Genomic DNA, 15,115 nt, shown 5'->3' on the forward strand with positions numbered 1-15,115 from the left:
TAAGAGATTACCCTCCAGCCCTTTCAGATGCCAATCCCAAGTCCCACATTGTCACCGGTGCTTTTTTTTTTAAGTTTATTTATTTATTTTGAGAGAGAGAGAGAGAGAGCATGTGCACACGAGTGGGGAAGGGGCAGAGAGAGGGGGAGAGAGGACCCCAAACAGGCTCCTCACCTGCTGTCAGTGCAGAGCCGGATAGGAGGCCCGAACCCACGAACCGTGAGATCATGACCTGAGCTGAAATCAAGAGCCAGTCCCCCAAGTGACTGAACCCCCAAGGTGCCCCGTCACTGGCTGTGTATTGGAGGTTCCCATGACCCCCTCCTTGGGTTCGATCAGTTTGCTAAAGTGGTTCCTAGAACTCAGAGAAGCATTTATGTACATTTACCAGTGCAATACAAGGGATATAACTCAGGAAGAGCCGAGTGGAAGAGATGCCCAGGGCAAGGGATGTGGGAAAAGGTGCGGAACTTCCATGCTCTCCGAGCACGACCCCTCCCCAAATCTCCAGGAGTCCAGAAGCTCATCCACTCCTGCTGGTCGTATAGAGCCTAATCTGTGGCCACCACCTCCTTCTCCTTTCCAGGAGGTCGGTGTCTGGGTCTGAATGTTCTAACCCTCTGATCACTCGGTCTTTCTGGTGGCCAGCCCCATCCCGAGGCTCTCCAGGGCCCCCATCCTAAGTCAGCCCATTAGCCTACATTCAGGTGTGCTCTAAAGGGACTCCTAATGAATGACACTCCTCATATTTGGGAAATTCCAAGGGTTTTAAGACTCAGGGGGACAAAGACCATCTGTATTTCTTTTTACGTCACAGGCGCCAGCCAAGGTTGTTGGCAAGCAATTGACCATGGACTTCCCCAAAGACACCAGAGATCCGCTGACGAAGTCAATCTCAGTTTCTTAGACCTCTTGCAGAAAGGGAGAGTCCACCCGCACAGGCTGTCAGCCGGGGCCAAAATGAGGAAATCTGGGAAGAGTACTGACAGGATTTTTAAGGCAGGCAGCGAGCTGGTTGGGACTGAGGAAAGTGTTCAGAGTTTAAACTGGAGGCACACGGGGACCGGAGGGCCTTGAAGTGAGTCCTGATCTGGTTGTTAGCAGACTATTCAGTTAGTTCACAGTTTTCACATTCCCGCAAGTCACTGTGTCAGGTTTTCTTGGTCTCTGAGCGTTTAACATGGAACAGGAGTTGTCTGTTTCGTTTTATTTTATTGTATTGTTTTTCTTAAGTTTATTTATTTTAGAGAGAGAGAGAGAGTGTGAGCGGGGGCAGGGGGTGGGCAGAGAGAGGTGGAGACAGAGGATCAGAAGAGGGCTCTGTGCTCACAGCCAGAGCCCAATGTGGGGCTTGAACCCCCGAACCGTGAGATCGTGACCTGAGCCGAAATCAAGAGTCGGACGCTTCACCGACTGAGCCACCCTGGCAGCCCTCATTTTATTTTTAAAATTTTTATTTACTTATCTATTTTATTACTCGTTTGTCTGTTTCATTTCACACTTCGAGAACCACGTCAGCTGCATGGAGTCCCTGCTGGCACTGACACTCCCCGAGAGGGGCTGCAGGGAGCAGAGACATCCTCCCAGGCCTGGTTCCGCTGCGGGGGAGACCCCCCCCCACCGCAGGCTGCAAGGTCTCCCAGCTCATGGCTGGTCCTCCTGGGCTCACTGAGGCCGTCCCTCCCAGGCCCTGGCTCCTCAGGGGCTCCGTGTGGCCTGGCCTCTGACCTCCCCAGCCTTCCAACTCCAGCTTTCAATGCCCACGATGCGATCCTGCATTTTGTGCCCCCCAGCCTGTCCTGACAGTGGCCTAGCAGGATTTCCCAGACCTCTGCGTGCCCCGGATCTCGTGGGCCGCTTGCTGAAATGCCCCATCCGCAGAGATGCTACAAAAGCAGCGTAGGAGGGGGGCCCAGGAACGCGCTTAAGTAGGTGCTCCCCGTCTTTCTGATTCAGTCCTCTGATCACACTTTGAGAAAGATGGGCTGGGCTTCTAAGACAAATGCCCGCGTGTAAGTTCATTAAAGGCTTTTAAGTCCCACCTCCTGCCCCGGGCCAGGGAGCCCTAAACTCCCCCAGAGGCTATCACTCCTCTTGCCAGGGGGCAGGGAAAATGTGCCCGTTTCTTATTTTTTCTTCTGAAACTGCTCCCGGCAAAACAAAGCACAGGACAATTCCCGCGTTAAAGCATTAGTAAAACACCCTGCCGCTTTGAACTAGCAGGGGTGTGACTGGATTATGATTGTTCCTTGCCCCTCAGATGTATGGCTCTTCTGGAAAAGCACCGCTGTGTCTCACACTTATCTGCCTACCCGCCCCTCTCTTAGTGCACGCAATAGCGTCCAGCATGAAACGTGCTTCGTAAATATTTGCCGAGATGAGGACAGTACTGCGGTGAAAGGGAAACACATGCCCTCCGTGGCCTGTATGGGTCACTTCCTCACCCATTGCTTCTTTTTATTCCCCACAACCCCTCAGTGGGGTGGGTAGCAGGACCTGGAGATGAGGGAACCGAAGCTCAGAGAGGGGGATTAACTGGCCCAACGTCACACAGCAAGTCGGGGCAGAGCTGGGATTTGCTCCAAGATGTGTCCAGCTCTTTGCACCTACCTCTCCTACAGCTGCCCACAGGGAGTTAGCAGGGAGGCCGGTGGCCCCATATCCTCCTCCTCCTCTTTTCTTGCAGACCACATCCTGTCTGGCATCCAGGGGAAGGCGGTTGCTTTCTCCTTCTTACCCCCACCCTCCCAGCCATCTGGAGCTCCAGCAGAACCCCCGGGCCTGCTAGGCAGTGGCCGCAGGAGACAGCTTCCAGAGAGTCTGGGTTTAGCTGAGAGATGCATTATGTATGGGGGGGGTCCCCACCGAACCCCCCCTCAGTGTATCCCCAAAGCGGTTTGGGACCCAGCCTCACCTGTCAGCTTCCCCTTGCCTGCCCTTCCCCCAGGCCATTGCCAGCCCCAGCTCGCTCACTGATCCCTGAAGAAGCCCCTGTGCCCCCTCTACCCTCCCTGCCGTCCCGTTCTAGGAGGTGCCCACAAGTACCTGTTGGGTTGCCCTGCCTGCCATTGGGTTAAGACATCCCTCAACTGCCAGGACCGCCCTCCTCCCGCCAAAGGCCTATCACAGTCCCCAAATGCCCACCACTTGAGGTATGTCTTTGGGGCCTCCTAGGGGCCTGCTCAGTCTAACGGGAACAGAGGAATGACATTCCTGGGAGGGGGGCGATGCCAAGCAACTTTCTCACCCATCATCCACCACACCTTTGTCCTTGCCTATGGAGGCCTGGTTAGCAGTGCAGACTCTGAGGGCAGACTGCCCAAGGTCAAGTCCCGGCTTTGCCACCCATCAGCTCTGTGGCCTCGGACATTCACTTAACCTCTCTGTTTCAAAGTGATAATGAAAATAATGGAGTCTACCTCCCTGGATTACATGTAAAGCACTTAGACCAGTGACTGGTTTCTAGTAAGCCTTCAGAGAAGGTGCTGTTATGGTTACGATGTGGCCTTAATTTTGAAAACCTGGGCATGCAAAGCGCAGGTCAGACCACCATTTTCCAGATGTGGGACCTTAGGTGGATTAGCCCTGAACCTCAGCTTCCTCATTTGCAGCCCTCCCAGGCTTCTGTTGAGAATTAAACTCCATGGAGCAATTCTCTACGCGTCCTCTTCAGAGCCCTGGCAAGAACATAAGTGGGACAGATCTTGTGTTGAGCTCTGTGTCCCCTTCCTCTCATTGAGGCAGCTAGGCTTTGCATATTCCTACCCCGGGGACATTCACGGCCAACAAGAGCCGTTTGTTTGTTTCCAAGAGCTTCCAAAAGCTGGAAGCCTGACTCAGCTCGGATGCCAAGACCTTGAGAGAGGTCTGCAGGGGACTGGTTCTGAGAGGCAGGGACAAGAGGCCCACTGGTCCCTCAAGAGGGCCCCAGGAAGTACTCAGGTGTCTGTGAGGTGGCTCCGGCCAAGGATCACATGGGCTTAGAGAGTGAGGATGTCGGCAGCCGGGGCCACAGAACGAATGCTTCCCATTCTGGTGCAATTCTGGGAGGGGGAGAAGACCCCCAATAATAACCAAACAGGCTTCTTTCCATCCTGGTGGGCTGAGCTCTCTGCAAAATGAAGGTGATTTCATGGAAATAAAGAGCCATTCAGACACCCCTGGGGGTATGGGCTGGGGTTCACCTTGTTCCGCACACAAAGCGCTTTGGCTCTTCCGGGGTTGCTCTTGGGGGTCCGTTTGACCTCAGCACCTCTGGCCTGAGCCATGTGGGTCTGGGCTTTATAAACCTTACATGTGTGGACTTTTTGAGCATGGTGGATTTCTAGCTGGGAAGGCCCACGCCCCTGTATGCTTACACTTGGATTACTAAAGGTAACAACTGACTGTGCGTGGAAGGGCACCCTGTGTGTGTTGCACCAGGGCTTAGTTTGAGAAAGGGGGGACATGCCTCCCAGCGGTGACCCACCCAACTGGAAGCCTGGGTGAGCCCTGCCCCCCTGGCTCCCTGTGGAGCTCGGGAGGTGAGAGCTCTGCTCTTTCCTGGCGGCCTGGCTCTCGTGACCTCATCTTTCTTCCCACCATACATCCTTATTATCAGTAGGCATTGTGGAAAGACGGTAAAAATGAGAGCGTTTCCCTTCGTCTGTACTTGTCTCCTTTCTCGGCCCCTGAACCTCCTGTCATCCTTTGGGGTCCCAGCCAGGAACTCCCAGGGGTACAGGGATAGGTGGGCCTTCTCTCCTTTCCTTTTCTGAACTTGCCCCCCTTCTGCACCAACCTTTACTCCTTCCAGTTCTAATGCGCCCACACCGTCTTCCCCAGCACTCAGGTCGTGGAGGGAGGACCAGGTGGTCGTCTGTGGCCTTGAGACTGACCTGACGGGCCTTGACCTCTGACTCCCGAGGGAACCCAGCCCCTGCTTCCCTCCATCCAGACTCTGCCTTGCATAATCAGAAGAGCATTGGAAAGGGGAGATGGCCGTGTACCTCTTCTTGTCTTTGTAGAGTTGGGGAAACCATCGGCCGGTAACAAAGTCCTTCTCTTCTCGTCAGTGACATAAATTTCATCAAGATGGAAAACAAGAACTCCTACCACTGATGCGGTTTGGCAGTAAGGGTGGGGGTCCAGAGCCAACGGCCAGGAAAGAATTCTCCAGACACCTTTGGTGCAAAAAAGGTGATTTTATTAAAGCACGCGGGATGGACCCTGGGTAGAAAGAGCTGCCCTGGGGTTGTGAGGAGTGACTGATTATCTACTTGGGGGTTGGGGGAAGGGAAGGAGAAAGGGAGATTTCTAAAAGGACTTTCATATGCTAAAGAGGATTCCTAGGATACTGGAGGCCTTGCTATTGTTGAGCTAAAATTGTTTCTCCCCCTACTAAGGCCGTAACATTAAGACCAGACAGTTGGGACTTTCTGGGAGGACCGTTTTACGCTGCCTGTCTCAAGTATTTGTCAGAGGGCTGCAGGTTATAAAGAAATTTAATTTGATCTACATTTTCTTCTTGCCTTTGTTCCCCACATCACTGTGGAGAGTGATGGTAGGGCTCCAGGAAACTGAGTCTATAGGCTCCTGGAGGTTGCTCTTTTTCTTGTAAATGATTAAGACGTTCATAAATTGATGGAGACTCACATCCTGCGTGGCGGTGACCTCTATCAGTTAACCATTACTTTTTCCCTTTCCTTTGTTCTTGGGCAACCAGGAGAGCCTGAAGAATGGCACACATATCCCATGGCGGGAGTGGGGGGGGGGTCCATTTTGGCTCTCTGATCCCCACCGTGACCCTGAGAATCTGGGCGCCTCTCCCAACATCTTGCACACAGACTCCTGAGCCCAGACACAGGATGGCAACCCAGGTGAGAGGTAGGTGAATCCCAGCGCCCTGGGGGGCCGTCGCCTGCCATCTGTAATGGCCAGCCCCCCAGTCCGTGGTGGGGAGACCACTGATTTGGGATGCAGAGCCGTGAGTTCTGACATAAACAGATTGGGTCACCTTGAGTAGGGGGCTTGTTTGTTCCCCCACTCTCTCTGTTGGCTCACTTGCAAAAAGAACTGGGCCTGGCCTGGAAACTTCTCCAGTTTTTGCAGGGAGGGGGAAAGTGGGGGAAGGGAACTAGCCGTTTGTGGAGAGCCACCTGGTGTGGTTCAAGATGGGAGAGCCCAGCCTCCACCAGCCCTGACTTCCTGGCCACCTGATTGGGGGGAGTCAGGACTCCTGGGTGTCTGAAGTCGCCCAGCGTGGAGGCCATGTCACTGGGGTTCAGGCCTGTCACCCACTCTGACCCTCCCAACAACCCAGGAGGAAGCAGGGCCGGTCGGAGGACCCAGTTGCACATGCAGGGGACTCAGGGGTTTAGGGGTCAAGAGGCTGGCTGGCCTGGGGTTGGGGAGCAGAAACTGAGGAGGAGGGTCTTGCTGGGACATCAGTGGGGGACAGGCTGCGAGGACCATGACCCAGGGGGTGGGTGGGGAGGAGGCAGCCAGGCTCTCAGCCTCTGAGTCCTACCCATTCATTGGCCAACAAATCTGTTCCGTGACCTCATGGAGAAGACACGGGCTGCTCCCCGGGACGCAGGCAGTGCCACAGGGGCCTTCTCGACACAACGTTTTCAGTGCCGGTGAGGACAGGTACGCACGAAGCGGGACCACTTGGCCTGCCTGAGGCTGGGCGGTGTGGGAAAGGGCCTCCCACCCCAGCGCCCGCTGTGCAGCAGGGTGGGGTGTGTGGCGGGCTGGGCCCAGGCCCCAGAGAGAGAAGCAGAAGTCAGACAACTGTCTGGTACATAGGGCTGGGACTGGCAGGGGACCAGCTGAAACAGCCATCCCTCCGTTTCCAAAAATAGCACAGGAGTTCTTGTTCTTCAGACCTTCCAGAGTGGGCAGGGCAGACAGAGAGCCTTGCTCAGGGGTCCAGAGGTCTGGGCCCACTCTCTCACTTCATCTCTAATTAGTTGTGTGACCTTGGACAAGACAGCCTCCAGAAAGTTCAAGTAGGAAGGGACTTTAGAGAGAATCCGGTGTGGACACTGAAAATACCTGGGGACATTAAAAATGCAGACGCCCAGGCCCCAACCCAGAGTCTGGTTTAATTGGCTTGGGGGCAAGGCCTCAGCATCTGTATCTTTATTATTAAAAAAACTGGGGGGGGGGGGCGCCTGGATGGCTCAGTCGGTTAAGCATCCGACTCTTGGTTTCCGCTCAGGACATGATCACGCAGTTCGTGAGTTTGAGCCCCCATTGGGCTCCGTGCTGACGGCACGGAGCCTGCTGGGGATGCTTTCGCTCCTTCTCCCTCTCTCTCTGCCCCTCCTCTGCTCTCTCTGGCTCTCAAAATAAATAACCTTACAAAAAAATCTTTTTTTAATTAATTTTTTAAAGTAAACTCTACCCACACCATGGGGCTCAAACTCACAATCCTGAGGTCAAAGTTCGCTTGCTTTAGTGACCAAGCCAGCCAGGTGCCCCATCAGCATCTGTATTAAAAAAAAAATTTTTTTTTTTTTTAGTGTTTATTTTTGAGAGAGACAGAGACACAGAATTCGAAGCAGCCTCCAGGCTCTGAGCTGCCAGCACAGAGCCCGACAAGGGACTCAAACTCACAGACAGGGGATCATGACCTGAGCCGAAGTTCAACACTTAACCGACTGAGCCAGCCAGGTTCCCCAGCATCTGTATTCTTACAAAGCTGCATGGGTTTGACTCTAATGTGCACCCGGGGCCAGCAAGCACCATGTTGTTCCAGTTAAATCCACTCCTTCCAGTTAAAGGCAACCCCTGGGCATCAGACAGGCCTGGGTTCAGATCCCAGCTCTGCCATTTACCGGTTGTCAGGGCAGCCTCGTCTGACTTTAGGCCCAAACACTGGGGTAGTTGGGGTTGAACCCTGGCTCCACCCTTCCTGGCTATGGGACTTTGAGCAACTTACGTGTCTGCTTCCTCAGGCTCTCTGAGCCCCCGTTTCCTTACCTACCACGTGAGAACAATACCCTTTCCACAGGGCAGATAAGAAAGTTAAACCAAAGGGTGCGGGCAAAGTGTTGGGGCTGCATCGGGCATGTGGGGCGTGGGCAGGGGGGAATGAGGCCTCTCCTCTCTTCCTTCAGGGCACCGGGTGACTTCGAGTCAGAGCCAGGAGCACCCAGGGGGCTCCCTGCCCTTTGAGTCTCACGGGATGTGGTAGAGTGAGGTCTAGACCCTGATCTGTTCTAGGAAAGCCCCGGGCTTTGGAAGCAGACCCGTTCTTGATTTCCAGTAGATTTTTCGGTTTATTATTATTTTTTTCTTTTTGTGAAAGTAATATCTATATATTGTAGAAAATGTAGAAAATTCAGAAAATCACAGAGAGGCAACAACAGAGGAAACAAAATAACAAAAACAAACAAAAAACCCCAAAGTACCAGATTTATAGCCCATCAAGGTTTCACTTCGGCATATTGCCTTTTTTTTTTTTTTTATGTTTATTTATTTTTGAGAGAGACAGAGACAGAATGCGAGTGGGTTGGGGCAGAGAGAGAGGGAGGCACAGAATCTGAAGCAGGCTGCAGCCTCTTAGCTGTCAGCAGAGAGCCTGACGCGGGGCTCGAACTCACGAGCTGTGAGATCAAGACCTGAGCTGAAGTCGGACGCTCAACCGACTGAGCCACCCAGGTGCCCCTTGGCACATTGCTTTTAAGTTTCTTTCTTTGCAACTTTCCTTGCTGGAGTTGTTTATACCATTAAGACAACTGTACATGATGTAAGTATTTTACATTACACATATTTTCCTACATCATTAAGGTTTTTTTTTTCCTAACATCTTTTTTTAAGGCCTCATAATCTTCCTACGAGGGACCCTGAACTCCATAACCATTGCCCTGTTATTCGTTAGACTGTTTCCATTTCCCCAATTATAACACAGCCATGAGATACAGCTCTGTACATAAATCTTTTCTTCCACATCCCTGCTGGTTTCCTTAGGACCCATTCCCAGCAGGGAAATGACTGAGCAAAAACAAATGAGCCTTTTCCGAGCTACAGATTCTGAACCTGCCCTCCAGACACACGCTTCAGGCTCCCAGGGTCTCCGCCAGCCCAGCCACCTTTGACCCTGAGGACGTTCCGCAGTGAAATAGCCATTTCTTTGATTTCTCATAAAGGTGAGTGTCTTTTTCCATTTGTTTCCTAGTCATTTGCTGATGGAGCCCCCCTAACCCAAGATGGGGGTCATGCAGGGTGTGAAGGGGGCTAATGGTAGCCCCCAACTCTCCCTGACAGTGAGGGAAGCCCTCCCTCACACCCAGACTGACTCTGTCTGTGGTTTATCGGGGGAATGAAGGGAATCAAAGACCAGGAACCTGGCCAAATGCTCCAGCCCAAGCAATGGCAGTCGTAGGGTCTTAGAACCGATATGCTTCCTTCACTAGGTCTGCGAAGAGGAGAGGGTCTGGGCTGGAGGGCTGCCTGAGGGAGGAGGTAAGATCCGTTCAGGCCCTGGCAGCGCAAGTTCTCCAGGTGGGACCCCCAGGCCCCCAGGTAGGCGTCTCCAGGCCTCCTGAGGGCTTGGCTTTGCTTGAAGCCCTCAGTGGAGCCCAGATGAGATTCACCTCAGGAGTCCACCCACTTGCCCCCATCCTGTGGCACGCACCCCTGGTGCTCCATCCACCTCTGTGTCTGAGCCCAGTCTCCTTGACCTCCTCCAGCCGCTCCCCACAGTGCCCCAAATGTGACCGATGGCACCACCTACTGGCAAAGCCGAGCCCTCCGTGTTATTTGACTCTTCTCCATAGTAGCAGATCAACCAGTCTGCTGAGCTCCTTCCACCCTGTCACTGCCACTCCCGGCTGCCACTTTCAAGCTCATTTCCTGCTGGGATGTTACTCAGCCTTCACCTTGGCCTCCCCACGTCCTTCTTGTCCCCTGCAATCCTTTCTCCATTCGGAAGCCAGAATGACCTTTCTAGGATTCCAATGGGATCCAGCCACCCCCGGCTTATAACCCTCAATGGCTCCCCATTTCTCTCAGGGAGACATCCACACTTCCTTTCCATGGCTGGTAAGGCCCTGCGTGGTCTGGCCCCTGCCTTGGTTTCCCTTCTCATCACCGATAGCACTTCCCCACCCCCTGCACCCCGTCCCCAAATCCTCACTGTATCACACATGGGGCACGAGAGTGCCAAGAGCCTTTCTGCTTTCGGGCCTTTCCCCAAGCTGATTCCTCTGCCCCTTTGCTGGATTCTCTCCTATTAACTCTTCAAAACTCTGCTGGACATCACCTCCTCCAAGAAGCCTTCCCCCTCACGTTAGTTTCCTGTGGCTTCTGTAACAAACCACCACAAACTCCGTGGTTTAAAACAACAAACATTTAGGCACCTGGGTGGCTCAGTTGGTGAAGTGTTCAACTCTTGATTTTGGCTCAGGTCACGATCTCATCGTTTGTGAGTTCGAGCCCTGCATCGGGCTCTGTGCTGACAGTGTGGAGCCTGCTTGGGATTCTCCGTCTCCCTCTGTTTCCACCCATCTCCTGCTTGTGCATGTTCTCTCTCTCTCCAAATAAATAAACTTCAAAGCAACAAAAAATTCACTCTTTTATAGTTCTGGAGGCCAGAAGTCGAAAATGAGTCTTACAGGACTGAAATCAAGCTGTCGGCAGGGCTCTGTTCCTCCCAGAGGGCTCAGGCGGTAAATCCAATCTTTGCCTTTTTTGGCTTCTGAGGCCATCCGTATTCCTTGCTTCATGACCCCTTCCTCAAGTCACTCCAGCCTCTGGCTTACATCATCCTGGGTCTTCTCTCTCTGATGCTCCTGCCTCCTCCTCCTCCTCCTCCTTTTTTTGTCTTAATTTTTTAAATGTTTATTTATTTTTGAGAGAATCCAGAATCCGAAGCAGGCTCCAGGCCCTGAGCTGTCAGCACAGAGCCTGACTCGGGGCTCAAACTCACGAACCACGAGATCATGACCTGAGCCAAAGTCAGATGCTGCCCCTGCCTCCTTTTTATGACTCTTGAGATTGCATTGGGCCCACCCAGATCATCCAGGGTCATCTTCCCGTCTCATGAATCTTAACTGAATCACACCTGTAAACGTTTGCCACATAAGGTAACCCTCGCAGGTTCTGGGATTTAGGGCACGGACGTCTTTGGGGGGCCATTATTCAGCCTAGCACACCCCTCTCTTCCTCAGCTAAGGATGAGATACCTCTCCGCAGCTTCCCGAGATCTCCTCTTTATCGGACCACACCCACCTGTATTACCCTCAGTTTCCTTGTCCGGCTCCCCCATTTGGCCACGCCGCAGGGACTGGACCGTCCTATGAGCTCCCATGTTCCCAGGGCCTGGCACGTTGCCTGGCATGCCAGCGGTGCTCACTGAAGTGTATGAATGGCTACCTGTCTGGCTTCTTCAGGCACCCGAAGGCCGACGGCAGGGGGCCTCGCTCACAGGCAGCCTCTGCCCCAGCCAAGCAAGCATCCTGATCAAGCAGTGAGCCTCCCTCTTCCCCACCCCCTCTGCTCCTAGGAGGCAGCGACCCAGCAAGCCACTAGGTTGGGAGAACCGCTAGAGCCAAGGTCTGGAGGCACGATCAAGGATGCTGTTGTCATTGGAAAGGCTGACGACCTGGGGAGGCTGAGATGCTCATCACAGGAGATTCTGTGATGAGAATGGGGGAGAAGGCAGGGAATGAGGCAGGAGAGGGTCCTGATCATGCTTGGGGGGGCCTCCATCGTGTCCAGGAGGCAGTTTGCAATCGGGGAGAAGATGGTTGCAGCCAGCTGGTGTTCAGAAGACTGGAGACTCGCAGACACACACTCGCACACAGCCTCCCTCTGATGGGACTGTCACCGAGGCAACAGATGAAGCTGGTTGCCCAGCAACGAGGCCCACCCCCTCCATCCCTCTCATGGCCGTTTCTGCCCCTTGGGAGCTTTGTGCCCTTTCTAGATTGCTCTCGTGTTTAGATGGAACCGGATTCCCTCTGTGTCCAAATACCAAGGATAGCAGATGAAAGGGACGGCTTTTGTGACCGCTGTGGCCGGGGTCATGGATTTGGCATCGGGAGAGAGGCGGGCTGAGTTGGCCTAAGTGAAGACAGAGGAACAAGGGGGTGTTTCAGCCTCAATCTTTCCTGGGTATTTTTCCTTTCCCATTTTTACTGCAGCAAAGCCTGGGAGTCAGGAGACCTGGTATCCTGGCCTGGGTCTGACTCTCACTTGCTGGGTGTTTTGAGCAAGGGACTTCGCCTCCTTGGTTCTTAGTTTCTCCACCTGTAATGGGAGGATCTAAGCCAGCGGATCACCAGCGGTCACCCTTTCTGGGCCTGACATTCTGTGATTCCAGGACCTCAGGGGGCAGAGACGGAGCAGACTCCAGGCTCCGCGCTTCGGGCCAAGTCTCTGTACCGCTATCCCCTCCCCTAACCCACCCAAGCCCGCAGTAGCTAATCTTGGTCTATAGGACGGAGAGGGAAGGAGAATGTAAGGAGGGCCTTACATTCATGGAGGGCCCCAAATCTCAACTTTAGAAGTCATACTCAGGGAGTTATTGTCACTGTCGTGTTTTAGATGTGGCAACTTTTAATCTGGAACCAGAAGTATTTAAAAGAAGCTGCAGTCTTTGAAACTCTAGTCGTCCCTTTTCATCTTTCAAAGAGGCCGTGGGCTGAAGAAATGGAAGCAGCCCAGGCCCCCACCTACCTGTCAGGGCCCTGTGGCTCCCTGGCCCCAGGGTCTCAGCCGCTCAGTGTCCCTCCCAGGGGCTCTGGGGGTCTGAGCTGCCTGGAGACGATGTAGGACCTTCAGAGGGAGTGAGGTGTCTGGTCAAGGCCCAGGTCTGTTGGGGATGCAGGAGGAGGCTGATGTTGAGAAGAAGAAGAGGGTGCAGAGGCAGAGCTGGGAGACAGTCCGTCTCTGTTCTCTCTGCTCCTGGAGATGGAAACAAGAGCGAGGGACAGCACAGCCTTGTGCATAGCCTGTGTAGGGACCTGAGGCTAAGGATCTCCAGGGGGAGATGAGCCACCTCTAACGCCAGGCTGTGTCTTAGGCCCACAGGGAGAGCCCCTGGGGGTCACTTGCTGGGTCTCCCAATTCCCAGACCCAGAGAGTGAGATACCTGGGTGCTTGGGCTGGGGGCCAGTCACTCACACAGAATGAGTCCCTGGAGAGCACAGAGCATCCCGGCTCTGTGCCCTCTAATCTGCCTCTTTCGGGTCATGCCTTAGTTTCTCCTAACCGCACCCCTTTCCAACCAGCTGGGCCAGTGACCCTTGGGAAAGGCTGAGTAGGGGAACCCTGTCCAGGGTCATCCAAGGGGTGGGCAGTCTGGGTCCTCTTCCCCTGGAGGGCCAGGCACCATTTCCCCACCCGGACACACATCCAGCAAAGCTTCAGGAAGCCTATCATCTCAACCTCTCGATCAGGCTCTGCCCACCAAACAGCCCACGCCCACGGGGGAAGGGGTGGCCTGTGGGCGGTGGGGAGGCTGGAGGTGTGGGATGAGTATGAGCAAGGGGGGCTCAGCAGCTCCCTCTGGGATGCAAGTGGCCTGGGGTTGAGCTCGGGTTGTCATGACTACAGCAGCATGCCCCGTTTAGTCTCAGAGCCCGCCTCTGGAAAGTGAGGGAGGTGGACTCCAGAGCCCTTCCAATCTCAGTGTTCTAGGGCCCCAAAGGGACCTCCCCGCCTGCTGGAGAAAACCTTCCCAGGAGCGGCTGGGAGATTTGCTCTGAGACAGCACCACCTGCTGGCCCTTCTGGGTATGACGCCCGTCCCTTCTCAGGGGACCCCAGAATCCCCTGAACTCAGCCATTATACTAAAGTGTGCCTGTTGAGCCTCATTTTGCCCGGATCAATAAATTATTCAAGATAGGTGCTATCATGTTCCAATTTTATAGCTTATGAAACTGAGCTTCAGAGAGGTTAAATAAGTTGCCTAAGTTGATCAGGGGCGGGGGTGAAATTCAATGCTGCCGGAACCTCAATCAGCTAGAAGAAACAATCCATCCCAGGGGGCTCCTCCAAGCTTGTTTGGGGCTTGTCTGGGGAGCACTGTATCTTCCTGTTGGCAGGAAAGAAGGAGCTTCAAATCTGCTTCAGGCAAGCAGCATCCCTCATGGCGAACACCCAGCTTCAAGCACACCTGGGGTCTGGCATCCTTCTCTTGGCCTCCTGGCTGACGTCACTTGTTCCCGGGCATGGAAACCCCCCACGTCTAGTTTGCACCCTCCAGGAAGCAGGAAGCAAGGAGCTTACCAAGATTGGGAGACCAAGTGACTTGCCCGCGACTGTCACCAGAAGTTCGATGGTAGTGATTCAATTTGCCAGCTCAGAGCTTTTCCCATTCTGTCTTCCCCGTGGCCCCTTCACCCTGACCCCCATAAGCCAGTTCAGCTGAAGGCTAGCCAAGGGCCAGAATGGGAACAGGAGGGAAGGAGCTGGAAGTCCTTACCCAAGACAGCAGGAGATTTTGGTGCCACAAGAGCAGACACATGAAACTATCAACAAGCCAATTAAATAGACCAAAAACCAAGCTTGGGAGGTCCAGATAAAAAATGCTAGAAAGGAAGATTGACAGGTTAAAAAGTGCAACCAAACTCTAGGGAACTACAGCTGTACAGCTAGGTGCCCTCAGCAGGGTGACATCACAAGCCCACTTCAAGGCACAGGTACACACACACACACACACACACACACATCAGACCAACATACCAAAAGTGGTTATGGGTAGGAGGATTGTAAGTGATTTTTCTTCTCCTTGATTATATATGTTTTCTAATTTTTCCACAAAGTCTTGGTATTGTTCATGTAATAAGACAAAAAAGTGATTTGTAAAAAGGAAGCATGGAGGAGAATATCTTTATGAGCTGAGGAAGGAGAGGAAGAATTTCTTAAACTACAAAAAGCATAAACCAACAAAGGAAAGATTAGGAAGTCAGACTAAAAATATCTGCCGTTTGTATACCAAGCAAGGGATCAGGCTATGATGGAGGAAGAACTTCTAGCGATCACTGAGAAAAAGGTAAGTAATCCAAGAGAAAAGTGGGCTAAAGATGTGAAGGGCAGTTGGGTCATCAATAAACACATGAGAAGGGGTTCGGCCTCACCGGCTGGCCCGTTTCTCATCATCCATCACAGTGACAGAAAT

Source organism: Lynx canadensis, chromosome B3 (assembly GCF_007474595.2).
Source record: "Lynx canadensis isolate LIC74 chromosome B3, mLynCan4.pri.v2, whole genome shotgun sequence".
Lineage (NCBI taxonomy): Eukaryota > Metazoa > Chordata > Mammalia > Carnivora > Felidae > Lynx > Lynx canadensis.